Genomic DNA, 14,596 nt, shown 5'->3' with positions numbered 1-14,596 from the left:
CTTTCTCTCATTTTTCTGCTTCGAATTCTTCCCTTTCTTGCATACATTTCTTAAAAAACAAAATCGATCGATCGTGTCTGTGTGTGTGATTCGTTGCTATCATTTTGAGTTCGTTGAAATTATCGAAGTTTGAGGTATCGCTACTTCTTTAATGGTTAATCCATTTTATATTGGGAGGAATTAATCTGCAACCTCGGGTACTTGAGGGGATTAAATTTCTTAAGGACACACAGTGGGTTCTGCGGAATCAGATTAGTTCTTTGTTTTTTCCTTTCATCATTTATTATTTCTGATTAGGTAATCTGAATACAAGAGATAACAATAACTAACAAGAAGTGAATGATAAGACTGGAGATGGACAATCTTACCAGTTCCCCACCTGCATTCGCGCATCCCCTACCGAGAGACTAAGCAAATCTGAAACAAGAAATTATTGGTTAAGAATTGGGTAGGGACATGCGAACGCATGCCCCCACTGCAACAAATTATGACGTAGGCTCGAACATTTGGGCCGGCCTTAGATAAGCACCCCTTCAAAGTGCAATGAAGGTCACAAACCTAGGCCATGGGTCTTATTGATCACCCATTGACCCCGTCTAGGTATGTATGTTTCTTAATGTTCCTTCCTATTTTTTTATAACCATCTTAATACTTGTTTTCCTTTGTGTCAACCGATGAGGGATATATTTGTTGGAAAAATACTACAATATTGATATTGGACTAAAATTATAAAGTAGTAAATAACTTAACACAAACACTGTGTCATGGCAAGCCACTGCCTTGAACGCGATTTCGGCCCGACTCTGGTGCAAATCGTTGTAGTTGGACGCTCCCCAAGGTTCCACAGTTACTCTCAAACACGTGCACTAATGGCTGAAAGTTTGGAGTTGCACAAAAACAATTGCCCGGAAATCCACAATAGGGAGAATGATTATTTAAGCCAATAAAGAAATTGGTGAAGGAGATAGTAAATGAAAGAAAGGACATTTGTTTTTTCTTCTCTGTGTTTAGCTCCTAAATGATATCCTTAAATAGGAAAATTATTTACATTTTCATCCATCAAAAGAATGTAAGAAACTAACGTATAATCAATGTGATGAAACATTACTCTTACTTTAATGACAAATTTGTTATAATACAAAAGTAACTTCAAGTCTTCTGAATATTTTCTTACGAAGTTAAGAAACTGACACTTGAGATAAATGTGAACCATTAATGTGGAAGTAACTCTCCTATTTCACATATACTAATGACTTAGCAATGTTCACATAGATTAATTACGGAGAGCTAAAAGATGTAACTTATCCTTTGCATTAAAAGAAAAGGAATACTATCCACAATATTGCCTTTCATCTTCTTCTTATTATTTTTTGTTTCATTTAATATCAAACAAATCTTTATCATATTCTTGGGAAAATTAAACTTACTGCAACAGTTTCTCAACTTATTGGTTGTTTTTGGTACAGAGGAAAACAAAGTATTTTTCCTTCTTACCTAACAGCTCCATAATGTTATTTCTTTTCGTTTTATTCTTCATACAACCTATATTATAATACCAGAATATAAAAAAGGTTACTATGTATAATAACACATGTAGAAAAGGTTTAAACTAGTATTGTTGGGGTCCTCTAAAGAAGAGAATCCCTCCAAAAATTGGCGTATGCCACTAATTGCAGCGCGCACACGGTATTCTTTAGTAAAAGGCGAAAGAATAGTTCGCTTTGTGCTCACTGCATGAAATCTTGAGTCAATCTGTGGTTACATTTTATATTGGGACAAAGTTTGTATTTAGGCATGTTTGTGGTACTCAACTCACTCCTACTCTCTGCTTCTTTTCCTTCAAAGTGTTCGATGAAACATCGCACAGGGTTCAATTAATTTGGAAATAGTAATAGTTGTGTTTTTTTAAATTGCTTCTTCTATGGTATAATCTACGTTGTTTAGACTCTCCAAAAATGTTGTTGCACCGGACCCGTGTTGGATCCTCCAAACGCACAAGTCACCTTTTTTTATCAAGTAGCGTAAGGAACCTTGCATCTCAGAGCTAAGATTTCTCATCATTTTTTTAGTCCGTGTAAATTAGTTAAAAGGATACATATGTTACTGGTTTTCATGGTCCAACTGAACAGATTATTTGTTCAACTATTATATAAAAGTTCAAAATATATATCAGCAATGGTTGGCTACAAATAAAACATAAAACGAAACAAAAGTAATAAAATTTTGCTTAAGAATTGGTAGGGGCTGCGCGAACGCAAGCCCCCGCTGCAACAAATTTTGACGTAGGCTCGACCACTTGGGTCGACCTTAGGTAGGCACCCCTCCAAAGTGCAATGAAGATCACAAACCTAGGCCATGGGTCTTATTGATCGACAATTGACCCCGTCCAGGTAAGTATGTTTCTTGTTGCTCCTTCCTATTCTTTTATATCCATCTAGATCTTTGTTTTTCTTTGTGTCAGCCGATAAGGGACATTTTACCCTTGATTTTTTTATCTTTTCTTTTATTTATGGCACCACATAGACAACAAACAGGATGATAGACATTATATTTGAGTGGACAATATTATTGAACTTTGTATTAGATAGTGTTTTAATGATTTTTTTTTGTTAGTTAGAGATGTATAGTAACGTCCCAAGGGGGAGCTAGGGGTGGCAATTGGGTGTGTTGAGTCAAATTTGGACGGGTCATAATGGGCTGAGATAACCACCCCTAAGCAGAGCTAGGTTGAAAAATTCAAAATGCACAAACTATTGAAAGATTTCCTTAGTCACATGCTCAAGTTCCATACATGACCTTTAGTGATTTTCACAATTTTTAAGTCCAAAATTTTGAAAATTATTTTCTTACTCCGAGCTTGAACTTAGCTCTTCTCCATTAATAATAAGCGTACGTGTTAACTTTACCTTATAGCTAACATCTATGTCCTCCAACTTCGTATCTGTACAAATAGGCATTTAAAGTTGTATAAGATTGAACAAATAGACATATACGTCTTATGTGGCGTTCTAAATGGAAATTTGTATCTTACGTGACATCCAACATGTCTTATGTTATGTAACACAACTAAAACAAAGTTAAAGAGCACATTTGTGTATTATGTCTTTAATTTTCCCTTGCCATTTTGCAAAACAAAGGTATTAGAAGGACATACATAAATAAAATGTATACGAAGGACAAACATAAAAAGTGTTGAACAAATACATGGAAATTTGTATCTTACGTGGCTTCAAATATATATTAGGTTATGTAGATCAAGTTAAAGGCACATTTATGTATTAATGACTTTCAATCTTCTCTTGCCATTTTGTAATAACACAGCTATAAGAAGGACAAACGTAAAAAATATGTTGAACTAGAATTGTTGGGGTAATCTAAAGAAGAGAACCCCTCCAAAAATTGGCGTATGCCACTAATTGCAGCGCGCACACGGTATTCTTTAGTAAAAGGCGAAAGAATAGTTCGCTTTGTGCTCACTGCGTGGCTGCGTAAGCTTTTCAGCTAATCTGTGCTGCATTTTTATTGGGACAAAGTTTGTATTTAATTGTGTTTTATCAATGTGGTACTCACAAGTCAGTCCTTCAATATCTATAGAAACGACTTAAATTCGTCCTTTATACTTTCTCGTATGATTAAAATATTAATAGTTGAATTCCGATTAGTGGTGGAGTCAGGATTTTCGTGTATCGTATCATATAAAAGTAGGAGATATTGAATGGATTGAAATCTGAGATTGATCTTCTCAATTGATCACAAATAGCAGAAACTTTTCAAACGTTTTTAGGCATTAAAATGCAACTTCCTATGACCCTGAATCCACGTTATCAATGCATCTCAGACCGGCCAAAAGGCGTTGATTCACCCCGTTTCTAATAATTGGGAAGATGTTCTCTTGATGGCACGGACACTCGCCATCAAAGAGAGTTTGTGTGGTCTATATTGTTAGTTTTAGACCGCTGATTTATGCAAATGTCCATTTTTAGGCTATCATTTAGATTTTGTCCCTCTTTTTTACAATTGTGCAAATGAAAATTACCCTTCTTGATAACGTTAGACTTTGTTCTAATGTGTGGTCGTATATTGTTCCACCTTACAAACAAAACATAAGTTTGTTTCCGCAAAAGGGGATCTTGAAACCAAGGTATGGAAGATTCATAAGTAAGAGTAGAAATAAAAAGATAAAACATTTACTACTCTAAACAATTGGTTCAAAACGAAACAACAAGAGAATATTAAGTAACCAAAAACAACAAAATTTGGATACAAACCCCCCACAAATTATGATTTATGATGTAGGCTCAACCACTTGGCCATAGATGGACATCCACCTGTCCAAAGTGCAATGGAGGTCACCAACGACAAATTATGATATAGGCTTGACCCCTTGGACCAAACTATGATATAGGCTCGTCCAAAGTGCAATGGAGGTCACTCGACCCTTTGGACCAACCTTTCGACAAATTATGAAATAGACTCGACCACTTGGACCAACCTTCTATGTACATCCACCCCTCCAAGTAAATATTGCAACTTGAACTTAGCTCATATTTCCTCTGGTCCCTAATTACTTGTCCACTTTTCCTCTTTTATTTGTCCCTAATTACTTGTCCATTTTGACAAATCAAGAAAGAACAATTTGTTTTACCTATTATATCCGCAATTAATGACTTTGGAAAAGGTAGAACTTGTTGAAAATCTTAAGTTTTTAATTCATCCACTTTATAATTAATAGGGATAAAATGGTAAACTCACTACATCAATAAATATTTTCTTAATAAGTGTGTCAATTCAAAAATAGACAAGTAATTAGGAACAAACGAAGTAAAAAATACTAAAAACGATAACTATATGTGCATGTGGAATAAGAAAATTGAATTTAGAATTGTTGGGGTCCTCTAAAGAAGAGAATCACTCAAAAAATTGGTGTATGCCACTAATTGTAGCGCGCACACGGTATTCTTTAGTAAAAGGCGAAAGAATAGTTCGCTATGTGCTCACTGCATGGCTGCGTGAGTTCTTCATCTCATTTGTGCTTCCATTTTATATTGGGACAACGTTTATATTTACTCATCGTTTAATTTATTCATTTTGGGTCAAGCTCCCGCGCGATTGTCTTGGAAATTTGAACTGGCCTGGTATTGATATTGTTCGCTTTGGTATGATCTTTTCCAAAATATACTCTTAACATAATGCGTTGTCATATTTATCCGAAGAATAAAGTTCACTATCTCATCGTTTGAGCTAGTAAGATTGTCCATCTCCAGTCTTATCATTCACTTCATGTTTAAAGTTCTGATATCACTACGTGCAAAGTTTTGTGCATACAATTGCCACTATATACGAGTCTCCATTGGTATTGGTTCTAAAGTATTAACCTATATATATAGGTCTGCCCATGAGAGACAAAGTAAATACAAAACAAGAAGATTTTATTTTAAGAATTGGGTAGGGGCCGCGCGAACGCAGGCCCCCGCTGCAACAAATTATAACGTAGGCTCAACCACTTGGATCAACCTTAGGTAGGCACCCCTCCAAAGTGCAATAGAGGTCACAAACCTAGGCCATGGATCTTATTGATCTCCCATTGACCCCGTCCAGGTAAGTATGTTTCTCGTTGTTCCTTCCTAAACTTTTATTACCATCTTAATACTTGTTTTCCTTTGTGTCAACCGATGAGGGATATATTTCCCTTCATCTTTTTATCATTATTTTTTTTCATTTAATATCAAACAAATCTTTATCATAGTCATGGGAAAATTTAACTTTACTGCAAAAGTTTCTCAACTTATAGGGTGTTTTTGGTGGAGAGGAAAACATTTTTCATGAAAAATATTTTTTTCTTCTTACCGAATAGCTCCATAATGTTATTTCTTCTTTTCATTTTATTCTTCATACAACTGTGATGTTTTTGACCTGTGTGCACTTTGACTAATTCTATGAGGTACCATATGATGTTAACTAAAAAATGTGCACTGGGCAATCTGATATCGTCCTTTTTGTTTTTTTCTTCTTGTTATTACCGTGGTGTCTTGAGACATTTGTGTGTATTTCAACTAATTCTATGCTCAGGCAAAGTCAATGTGTAGCTTACGGGTTCAGCCAAACGCAGTTGCTTTAGTCTAAATTCTCTATGTGTTGAGAGACTTATTGCATGTGTTCATATTATTAATTGAGAAGCCTGTTTGTTTTTTCTGTTTCACAACTAGAATTTGCTCCTCTATATCATTTCCCTATTGTTTGCCCTCCACCCTTAATAAAAAATCTCGAAATACAAAAAAAATTATCTACCCTTCATAAATAGTGTCACTATATTATAATATCAGAATATAAACAAAGTATGTGTTTACTCCTTGTTTATCAATGTGGTACTCAACTCACTCATGCTCTCTATTTTTTTTCCTTCAAGGTGTTCGATGAAACATCACATAGGGTGTTTTCAACTGATCAGTTCGGAAAAAATAAGAGTTGCGTTTATTTATATTGCATCTTCTATGGTTACTTTAAGTAGGTCTTATTATCGACGTTGTTTGGACTCTTCAAAAATATTGTTGCACCGGACCCATGTTGGATCCTCCAAACGCACAAGTCACCTTCTTTTATAGAGTCTGAGTAACATATATAGTTTTATAATGGGATCGAGTAGCGAATGAACCTTGTCTTTCAAATCTAAGATTTTATCACTCTTCAGAAGAAGTCTATTAAAAAAAAAGTTTTTGAATCATTGGGTGTCTGTCAATGTGACGGAAGTATCAGTATGTTGTTGGGCTAAAATAATCCGAAGATACTCCTAACATGTTGTGATATTGTTAGTTATGGATCAAAAGCCACACGATGTCGATGCTCTATTCATAGACTCGTTAGCTCCACAACTCTAGCAAATTTGGCAAAGTTGGTTCACCTAACACATAAAAGGTCAAAGTTTAATAATCATCACATTAGAACTAATACCAATAGAGACCCGTAGCGTAGTGGTTATTGAGTGCAGAAGTATACAGGGCATGCAAGATTGAATCCTTGAGTTACTTTTTAAAATCATAGAGAGTCGTTGAATATCTGAACTTTAAACATGAAGTTCCCCACCATAAATGTTGGGTTTTAAAGGTGTGAACAGGAAATGAAGGGTTGTGACTTTGCCGAAGAGTTGTGACCTTTATGAAAGGTTGTGTCTTTTCTAAAGGGTTGTGATCGTTTGAAAGGTTGTGCATTTTCCAAAGGGTTGTGACCTTTCTAAAAGGTTGTCTTTTTTTCCAAAAAGTAGTGACTTTTACCCTTTGTTGGCTATAAATAAAGAGACTTTCTCTCATTTTTCTGCATTGAATTCTTCCCTTGATCTCGTGCATACATTTCTTACAAAACAAAACCGATCGATCGTGTTTGTGTGTGTGATTCGTCACTGTCATTTTGAGTTCGTTGAAATTATCGAAGTTTGAGGTACCGCTACTTCTTTAATGGTTAATCCGTTTTATATTGGGAAGAATTAATCTGCAACCTCGGGTACTTGAGGGGATTAAATTTCTTAAGGACACACAGTGTGTTCTGTGGACTCGGATTAGTTCTTTGCTTTTTCCTTTCATCTTTTATTATTTCTGATTAGGTAATCAAAATACAAGAGATAACAATAACTAACAAGAAGTGAATGATAAGACTGGAGATGGACAATCTTACCAGTTCCCCACCTGCATTTGCGCAGCCCCTACCAAGAGACTAAGCAAATCTGAAACAAGAATTTTTTTCTTAAGAATTGGGTAGGGCCACGCGAACGCATTCCCCCACTGCAACAAATTATGACGTAGGCTCGACCACTTGGGCCGGCCTTAGATAATGAAGGTCACAAACCTAGGCCATGGGTCTTATTGATCGCGCCCATTAGCCCCGTCCAGGTAAGTATGTTTCTTGTTGTTCCTTCCTATTTTTTAATACCCATCTTAATACTTATTTTCCTTTGTGTCAACCGATGAGGGATATATTGCACTTCATCTTCTTCTTTTTCATTTAATAGTAAATAAATCTTTACCATACTCATGGGAAAATAAAAATAATATTAAAAAGCCTTGTGAATTTCATTAATGAGTAAATCATAACCTTTGGGCTGGCTCAGGAGTTTGGGCTTGGGACTTCCATGTTAGAGATCTCAAGTTTGAAACCCCTTGCCAGTGAAAGCAAGGGATTTGCCTTCTAGGTTGAGCTCGTCGCACCGGGTTTATCTAGTGCGGATTACCTTTGTGCACACCCAAAGGATAGCAGTTGCGGTTTCCCTTGTTATTAAAAAAAGGCAAAAGTAGTCATTACCCCCCTGAACTTGAAGCTTTTTATACGGTGTTCACCTAAACTAAATTCCGTTTTAATTACCCCACGAACTTGTTTATTTCTCCATCGCGTACACCTTTTTCGTCCACCTGCTCCTAGTGTGACTACACGCGCGCGACAGTTGGCAAAAGTGGTGATGTGGATTTCCACCTGGATAAATAATAGACACCTAGATAAATTAATATTGCAAAAAATAAATTTATTAAATTTAAAATTCATTGTTAAAAGTTATTTTTGAATAAGGGCTGATTTCACATAACTCCTTTTGGATTTGGGTTTTTCTAAACGTAAAGTTGGAAGAATAAATTTCAAATTTGTCTGAAATTCTTACCAAATAAGTGTTAATCTTTGTTTCCTTTACTTTTCATTTACATTTTGCCCTATTTTTCTTTTAAAAATATGCCAAATATTAAAATTCATCGTTTAAAAGTTATTTTTGAATAAGGGCTGATTTCGCAGAACTCCTGAATTTCAAATTTGTTGGAAATTCTTACCAAATAAGTGTTAATCTTTGTTTCCTTTACTTTTCATTTACATTTTGCCCTATTTTTCGTTTAAATTATGCCAAATATTAAAGAAAAATGGAGATTTTACATTTTTTTACCGTTGTAGCTTTGTGATGTGGCAAAAAATCACTTCCTCATGCGCCTAGTAGAGTGTGTTGTCAATTTCTACGCCAGGTGGACAAAAAAGGTGTACGCGGCGGAGGAATAAACAAGTTCGGGGGTAATTAAAACGGAATTTAGTTTAGGTGTACACCGTATAAAAAGCTTCAAGTTCAGGGGGTAATGAGTACTTTTGTCTTAAAAAAAAAGAGTATTGACTAAATCTTATAATCCAATTTTAGTGACAAAGTCAAGTGTCTAGTTGTACTGAGATTAAAGGTGTTGTGTAGAAACTGATGTTAACAAAAATCTATACTTACTGCAAAAGCTGCTCAACTTATATATGTGTTCCATATGGACGAAAATATTTTTTTCTTCATACCGAACACTTCCATAATGTTATTTCCTTTTTTTCGTCTTTTTATACAACCAATCTTGATGTCTTTTCAACCGTGATGTGTTTGGCCTATGTGCACTTCGACTAATCCGGACCAAATCAAACGAGCCAAGCATAAACTAAGTCAGAAAAAGCAGTTTGCATTTTTTGTTAAGCAGCACAAATTTTGCTCATATAAAATACTATATATTATATTATTGTAAGACAAGTATTTTAAAAATTGAAACTAGAATTGTTGGGGTCCTCTAAAGAAGAGAACCCCTCCAAAAATAGGCGTATGCCACTAAATGCAGCGCTCACACGGTATTCTTTAGTAAAAGGCGAAAGAATAGTTCGCTTTGTGCTCACTGCGTGGCTGCGTGAGCTCTTCAATTAATCTGTGCTGCATTTTTATATTGGGACAAAGTTTGTATATACTCGTTTTTAATCAATGTGGTACTCATCTCACTTACTCCTTTATAATATTGTTCTCTGCTTCTTTTTCAGTAACTTCATGATTGAAAATCTAACATGTTTTTCAAATAGAAACTACTTAAGCTGTCCTGTTGTATACTTTCTCGATCATCTAATTTAAGATATGATTTCGATTTGGCTTCTTTGTGATTAAAAGGAGATATATTTTCACAAGATGATTGACAAAATGTCGCGTAAGGATGTTTTGGACTGAGCATCACTCATCTTTAGAAGATCTCAGGGCTTCCGTGCTGTTTGGACTTTGGATCTTCAGAGCTTGACGTGCCCATCCGAAGGGCCATCATTATATCCAAATGAAATTGATTTCGATATCACTCATGACGGCCCTGACAATTAAAAGAAAGAATTTCTCAAACTCCATCATTAAGAAGGAATTGAGGGTGTGCTTCTGGTTCTATAACATTTGGTCTCAAACAACTCTATTTTATCATATTTGAAGTGTATAGTGAAGGATGATGCTCTTGATAGACTCATTAGTTCCGCAGCTCAGGCAAATTTCTCATCATTTTCATGTAGTGAAAGGATGCAATTTTCATGGTCCAACTTAACAGATTATATGGAGAAAATGATCAAAATGGTCCTTAATGTATAGGGATTACTTTATTTTGATCCTTAACATATTCCACATAATGTATATGGTCCTTAATGTATTATAAAAAGTACTCAATTTGATCCTTTGCCCTAAATATAACGTAGCCATCAGTTAAATCTAACGTTGGGCCCCACTTTGAAAAATATTACTTCTCAATTTGTGGGTGGTTTAGATAGTTGAATTTTGCTTTTGATAAACATTTAAGAATCAAGTTTATCTTATTTTATGTAAGTTGTGATTTGAGTTTTACAAATGCCTCCAACATAAAATTTGCTCAGTTGATACTTCATCAGCCTCATATGATAAATTTTAATGCTGAAAAATGTTGTCTCAAACACATGATCTGTTTTAAAAAAATTTGTGACCATCATATATATATACCATTGACCCACACTATGGACATTAACAAATCTAACAATAGGATTAAATCTTATAATACTATTACCAGTGTTTAACAATAAAATTATTTTGTTAGAAATCTTAACTTTGAATTAGGGCTAAAACATTGGGAACAGAAGGGTGGTGAAGGAGGAACAAAAGTGGAGAGCAGCGACTGAACATTTTTCCTTCTTACCGAACAGCTCCATAATGTTATTTCCTTTTTCGTTTTATTCTTCATACAACCGTGATGTCTTTGACCTGTGTGCACTACGACTAATTCTATGAGGTACCATATGATTTTAACAGAAATGCTAACTTAAGATGTGCACAGGGCAATCTGATATTCATCCCTTTCGTTTTTTCCTTGTTATTACCGTGGTGTCTTGATACATTTATGTGCACTTCAACTAATTCTATGCTTGGACAAAGTCAATGTGTAGCTTACAGGTTCAGCGAAACGCAGTAGCTTTAATTCTCTATGTCTGCATTTTTTTGTTTCACAACTAGAATTTGCTCCTCCATATCATTTCCCTCTTGTCCGTCCTCCGCCCTTAATCAGAAATTTCGATTTGAAGGATGTTCAATAAAATGGAACACTGATTGAAAAACTCTCATTGAATTAGTAACTGAGTCAATTTTTATCTACCCTTCACAAATATTGGTCCCTATATTATAAAACAGAATATAAACAAAGACTATGAATAAGAATACATGTATTGGTTTAAATTAGCATTGTTGGGGTCCTCTAAAGAAGAGAATCCCTCCAAAAATTGGCGTATGCCACTGATTGCAGCGCACACACGGTATTCTTTAGTAAAAGGCGAAAGAATAGCTCGCTTTGTGCTCACTGCGTGGCTGCGTGAAATCTTGAGTCAATCTGTGCTTCTTCTATGGTATAATCTACGTTGTTTAGACTCTCCAAAAATGTTGTTGCACCGGACCCGTGTTGGATCCTCCAAACGCACAAGTCACCTTTTTTTATCGAGTAGCGTGTGGAACCTTCCATCTCAGAGCTAAGATTTCTCATCATTTTTTTAGTCCATGTAAATTAGTTAAAAGGATACATATGTTACTGGTTTTCATGGTCCAACTTAACAGATTATTTGTTCAACTATTATATAAAAGTTCAAAGATCAAAATATATATCAGAAATGCTTGGCTACAAATAAAACATAAAACAAAACAAAAGTAAGAAAATTTTGCTTAAGAATTAGTAGGGGCTGCGCGAACACAAGCCCCCGCTGCAACAAATTATGACGTAGGCTCGACCACTTGGGCCGACCTTAGGTAGGCACCCCTCCAAAGTGCAATGAAGGTCACAAACCTAGGCCATGGGTCTTATTGATCAACCATTGACCCCGTCCAGGTAAGTATGTTTCTTGTTGCTCCTTCCTATTCTTTTATATCCATCTAGATCTTTGTTTTTCTTTGTGTCAGCCGATAAGGGACATTTTACCCTTCATTTTTTATCTTTTCTTTTATTTATGGCACCACATAGACAACAAACAGGATGATAGACATTATATTTGAGTGGACAATATTATTGAACTTTGTATTAGATAGTGTTTTAATGAATTTTTTTTGTTAGTTAGAGATGTATAATAACGTCCCAAGGGGGAGCTAGGGGTGGCAATTGGGTGTGTTGAGTCAAATTTGGACGGGTCATAATGGGTTGAGATAACCACCCCTAAGCAGAGCTAGGTTGAAAAATTCAAAATGCACAAACTATTGAAAGATTTCCTTAGTCACATACTCAAGTTCCATACATGACCTTTAGTGATTTTCACAATTTTTAAGTCCAAAATTTTGAAAATTATTTTCTTACTCCGAGCTTGAACTTAGCTCTTCTCCATTAATAATAAGCGTACGTGTTAACTTGACCTTATAGCTAACATCTATGTCCTCCAACTTCGTATACGTACAAATAGGCATTTAAAGTTGTATAAGATTGAACAAATAGACATATACGTCTTATGTGGCGTTCTAAATGGAAATTTGTATCTTACGTGACGTCCAACATGTATTATGTTATGTAACACAACTAAAACAAAGTTAAAGAGCACATTTGTGTATTATGTCTTTAATTTTCCCTTGCCATTTTGCAAAACAAAGGTATTAGAAGGACATACATAAATAAAATGTATACGAAGGACAAACATAAAAAGTGTTGAACAAATACATGGAAATTTGTATCTTACGTGGCTTCAAATATATATTAGGTTATGTAGATCAAGTTAAAGGCACATTTATGTATTAATGACTTTCAATCTTCTCTTGCCATTTTGTAATATCACAGCTATAAGAAGGACAATCGTAAAAAATATGTTGAACTAGAATTGTTGGGGTAATCTAAAGAAGAGAACCCCTCCAAAAATTGGCGTATGCCACTAATTGCAGCGCACACACGGTATTCTTTAGTAAAAGGCGAAAGAATAGTTCGCTTTGTGCTCACTGCGTGGCTGCGTAAGTTTTTCAGCTAATCTGTGCTGCATTTTTATTGGGACAAAGTTTGTATTTAATTGTGTTTTATCAATGTGGTACTCACAAGTCAGTCCTTCAATATCTATAGAAACGACTTAATTTCGTCCTTTATACTTTCTCGTATGATTAAAATATTAATAGTTGAATTCCTATTATGCAAATGTCCATTTTTAGGCTATCATTTAGATTTTGTCCCTCTTTTTTACAATTGTGCAAATGAAAATTACCCTTTTTGATAACGTTAGACTTTATTCTAATGTGTGGTCGTATATTGTTCAACCTTACAGACAAAACATATTTGTTTTCGCAAAAGGGGATCTTGAAACCAAGGTATGGAAGATTCATAAGTAAGAGTAGAAATAAAAAGATAAAACATTTACTACTCTAAACAATTGGTTCAAAACGAAACAACGAGAGAATATTAAGTAACCAAAAACAACAAAATTTGGATACAAACCCCCCACAAATTATGATTTATGATGTAGGCTCGACCACTTGGCCGTAAATGGACATCCACCTGTCCAAAGTGCAATGGAGGTCACCAACGACAAATTATGATATAGGCTTGACCCCTTGGACCAAACTATGATATAGGCTCGTCCAAAGTGCAATGGAGGTCACTCGACCCTTTGGACCAACCTTTCGACAAATTATGAAATAGACTCGACCACTAGGACCAACCTTCTATGTACATCCACCCCTCCAAGTAAATATTGCAACTTGAACTTAGCTCATATTTCCTCTGGTCCCTAATTACTTGTCCACTTTTCCTCTTTTATTTGTCCCTAATTACTTGTCCATTTTGACAAATCAAGAAAGAACAATTTTTTTTACCTCTTATATCCGCAATTAATGACTTTGGAAAAGGTAGAACTTGTTGAAAATCTTAAGTTTTTAATTCATCCACTTTATGATTAATAGGGATAAAATGGTAAACTCACTACATCAATAAATATTTTCTTAATAAGTGTGTCAATTCAAAAATAGACAAGTAATTAGGAACAAACGAAGTAAAAAATACTAAAAACAATAACTATATGTGCATGTGGAATAAGAAAATTGAATTTAGAATTGTTGGGGTCCTCTAAAGAAGAGAATCCCTCTAAAAATGAGTGTATGCCACTAATTGCAGCGCGCACACGGTATTCTTTAGTAAAAGGCGAAAGAATAGTTCGCTATGTGCTCACTGCATGGCTGCGTGAGTTCTTCATCTCATTTGTGCTTCCATTTTATATTGGGACAAAGTTTATATTTACTCATCATTTAATTTATCAATTTTGGCAAGCTCCTGCGCGATTGTCTTGGAAATTTGAACTGGCCTGGTATTGATATTGTTCGCTTTGGTATGATCTTTTCCAA

At 35.1% G+C, this 14,596-nt stretch overlaps 1 protein-coding gene, 11 non-coding genes and 1 pseudogene across 12 annotated transcripts in view; 1 reads left to right on the top strand and 12 right to left on the bottom strand.

Annotated features, from left to right (window-relative positions):
* Positions 1 to 14,596, top strand: part of LOC125835628 (uncharacterized) — a 201,324-nt gene that overhangs the window by 20,742 nt on the left and 165,986 nt on the right.
* On the bottom strand, positions 450 to 608 carry LOC125838715 (U1 spliceosomal RNA). Its single transcript, XR_007443597.1, has one exon. It is a non-coding gene; the product is annotated as a U1 spliceosomal RNA (small nuclear RNA).
* On the bottom strand, positions 1,624 to 1,740 carry LOC125838807 (U5 spliceosomal RNA). Its single transcript, XR_007443612.1, has one exon. It is a non-coding gene; the product is annotated as a U5 spliceosomal RNA (small nuclear RNA).
* Positions 2,238 to 2,398, bottom strand: LOC125838695 (U1 spliceosomal RNA). The gene has a single exon (XR_007443593.1). It is a non-coding gene; the product is annotated as a U1 spliceosomal RNA (small nuclear RNA).
* Positions 3,370 to 3,486, bottom strand: LOC125838779 (U5 spliceosomal RNA). Its single transcript, XR_007443606.1, has one exon. It is a non-coding gene; the product is annotated as a U5 spliceosomal RNA (small nuclear RNA).
* On the bottom strand, positions 4,891 to 5,007 carry LOC125838840 (U5 spliceosomal RNA). Its single transcript, XR_007443619.1, has one exon. It is a non-coding gene; the product is annotated as a U5 spliceosomal RNA (small nuclear RNA).
* Positions 5,446 to 5,606, bottom strand: LOC125838701 (U1 spliceosomal RNA). The gene has a single exon (XR_007443595.1). It is a non-coding gene; the product is annotated as a U1 spliceosomal RNA (small nuclear RNA).
* LOC125838721 (U1 spliceosomal RNA) lies at positions 7,745 to 7,888 on the bottom strand (annotated as a pseudogene).
* Positions 9,549 to 9,666, bottom strand: LOC125838821 (U5 spliceosomal RNA). The gene has a single exon (XR_007443615.1). It is a non-coding gene; the product is annotated as a U5 spliceosomal RNA (small nuclear RNA).
* Positions 11,497 to 11,613, bottom strand: LOC125838858 (U5 spliceosomal RNA). Its single transcript, XR_007443622.1, has one exon. It is a non-coding gene; the product is annotated as a U5 spliceosomal RNA (small nuclear RNA).
* On the bottom strand, positions 11,970 to 12,130 carry LOC125838668 (U1 spliceosomal RNA). The gene has a single exon (XR_007443589.1). It is a non-coding gene; the product is annotated as a U1 spliceosomal RNA (small nuclear RNA).
* On the bottom strand, positions 13,101 to 13,217 carry LOC125838792 (U5 spliceosomal RNA). The gene has a single exon (XR_007443608.1). It is a non-coding gene; the product is annotated as a U5 spliceosomal RNA (small nuclear RNA).
* LOC125838846 (U5 spliceosomal RNA) lies at positions 14,317 to 14,433 on the bottom strand. Its single transcript, XR_007443620.1, has one exon. It is a non-coding gene; the product is annotated as a U5 spliceosomal RNA (small nuclear RNA).

The sequence above is a fragment of the Solanum verrucosum genome, unplaced genomic scaffold (genome assembly GCF_900185275.1).
Source record: "Solanum verrucosum unplaced genomic scaffold, falcon-dt-bn FXZP01000284.1, whole genome shotgun sequence".
Classification (NCBI taxonomy): domain Eukaryota; kingdom Viridiplantae; phylum Streptophyta; class Magnoliopsida; order Solanales; family Solanaceae; genus Solanum; species Solanum verrucosum.
This window is presented reverse-complemented; position numbering and strand designations above follow the sequence as displayed.